Source organism: Protopterus annectens, chromosome 16.part0 (assembly GCF_019279795.1).
Source record: "Protopterus annectens isolate FY-2018-M chromosome 16.part0, PAN1.0, whole genome shotgun sequence".
NCBI lineage: Eukaryota > Metazoa > Chordata > Ceratodontiformes > Protopteridae > Protopterus > Protopterus annectens.
In genome coordinates this window covers 208,851,039-208,853,538 of record NC_056750.1, presented here as the reverse complement: position 1 = coordinate 208,853,538, position 2,500 = coordinate 208,851,039, and the positions used below count along the sequence as shown (strand labels likewise).

At 40.6% G+C, this 2,500-nt stretch overlaps 1 protein-coding gene across 1 annotated transcript in view; it reads left to right on the top strand.

Annotated features, from left to right (window-relative positions):
* The window catches only part of LOC122790998 (FH1/FH2 domain-containing protein 3-like), a 283,141-nt gene that overhangs the window by 1,816 nt on the left and 278,825 nt on the right, over positions 1–2,500 (top strand). The window lies entirely within an intron of this gene.

The window sequence follows — 2,500 nt, the reverse complement described above, 5'->3', positions numbered from 1 at the left end:
TTACTAAGACACACGGTGAGACATAACAATTAGTTTTATGCAGTGCATATGCTGATATACTGAACTGGTACCTAGGACTTCTAAAATATGAATCTAATAGCAAAGATCTGTAACTGAAAAAAGTTGCGTTCTCATTTACTATAAAGTCTCATTGTATACCACACCGTTCAGTAACATACAGAGATCAGTTAGGACTCACAAGGATAAAATTCCATCTAGGTCGTTCCCACTTTCCAAAGAACTGGTTTTAAATTCAGCATCTTGAATCCAAAATGAGTAAAGAATAAAACAGTCTTTCCTTACACAGTAAACAAAGTGTAATGCTGCAGTAGTTCTGCCTGATTCATGTTTTTTTTTTTTTTTTCTAAAGACCCAGGTTTGCCTCTGACCTGAAACACTGTCCCGTTCTGTTTACATTGCATCCTCTGCTGCCGAATCCTAGTATCTGTGTCTGCAGCCTATTCCATCTTCCCTTATCAATCTGGAAATGCCCTCCACTAAACTTGTTGAATGGAGCTACAGTTCCTAAGTGTACACCTGACAAATATAAGGCCGTATAAGGTGGGCAGTATTTGTATGAATGGTATGGCAGTAGTTCTTCTCCAAGAAAATACACTGCATTGACATTTTTTGGTTCCAGTCCTTCCCTCCATTTAGATGCAGCTTATAAATGACTAATACTATATCGGTGCAACAAAGCAGTCTGTAATTACTCCAACCAGCTCTCTGCAGCAAAGCAGGGATCACTTGGAGGGCTATGTATTGCATGGAGTTATACAGTACATGACCCATTGGTTTAAAGCTTAGGGTTACTTCCTTAAAGTGTTTTATTCTGTCTGCAGGGTGTCTGTATGCCCTCTCTATGAATTTCTGGGTTTTCATCTGGGTTTTCTGTTCCCTTCCACAAATCAGTAAGCAAACTGGTGATCCTCCAGATTGCCCACGTTTCAGTGTGTATGTTGTGATGGTAGATTTTTGCTCCATCCAAGAATGTTTTTTTTTACTTATACCTGTTGTTTGCTTGGTTAGGCTCCGCAATCATTGCAGCCATAAATATGATAAAGTGAGTTTTCTAAAATTAAAAAAAAACACCTTTCACCTTTGATGACCTCTGCATATTATATTTTGTGCCAAATGGCTATACATACTCTTCTGTTTCAAGCCACTGTGCAGGCAAAATATCTTTTTAAGTTATGCCTGTGAAAAACAATGCAGCCATGTCCTCTCAGATCTTTCCCAACCTCCTATGAAAAAGTTGCCACCTTTGGAGAACCCACGTGATAAAATTGTTCTTTCTGATCTCAAACAATTGGCTGTGTTCCATCTCTTGGTTACCGCTGTCCTATGTTCTAACTCTGATTAACACTGACATACATTAAAGCAGTGCCAGTTATTATTTTCAGTTTCTTGAGGAGGAGAGCATGCAGAAAACCAATCTTTCATGTAAACTTCTTATTTGTGTTGTAGCTTGGATACAGGGCAGTTTTTTTTTTTTTTTTGTTAGCTTCCTGCAGCTGCCACCAGCTCCTGTACTTATTCACCAGACCTTCAGAACCAGTCTTACCCTTCCCAAGGCTCTACCCAATCCATATCTAGGGCCAGTGATTGCAACAAGGAAGCAGATGCAGAGTTATACTGCTGCCTAGAAGTACACCCTAATCCTAACATCCTACACTACCTTGTGAGGCCTGCCATGACTGCCTTCAGTAGATGCATGTGTGCATCGGTGCATGTTTCACCTCCCAAATATCACACTCCTTGCAGTACAGACCTCACTTAGCTCTTTATGATGCTATTATAACAAGCCAGGTTGCCTCCTTCCCCCAGGACTGGTGAGCCAGCATTGGCCACTCAGTCCCATCATACTGCCAGGTCCCTCCAGTGCCCATGCTACTAGTTAAACATGAGTATACTTGGGCATAATCAGGGCTTTATCCCTCTGCATCACAGGGCCAGGAACAGATACAGGGCACAGTTCTGAGCTCTTATGCATATAATCACGTGCTGGTTTGTCACATAATCCTGTCCCATAGCTATAGAACCCTGTGCAAGAAGTCATGAATGCTAAGAGAGGATGGAGATGACACTGCAGGAATCCCAGACACACAAGAGAGACCAGCACACAAGTTATTAACATGGTATGTTCTTAGATCACCCCTTGGTCAATCAATTTACAGCTGAAATGTGCCAGCATGAACTTATCTCCCCAGTGGAGATTACGCAAGCCCAAAGGCAAACAATGTCACTATGGATATAGACAGAGACAGAGAAAGAGAAAAATAAATATTCACCTGTAACAGTAGAGGTTTCTTATATCATTGGTAAATTACAGTAAGAAGATTTGTTGCAGGCTAGCTCCTTTCTATTACATGAGCATACCCGAGTGAACACCTTTTCAGGTTTGCATAGATTAACCACATTAGTTAAGAATTTTAAATGTGGCAATAAATTGCAGGGTGCCTACTAACATATTTTGTTTGTGTGTTGAAAGAACATTAAA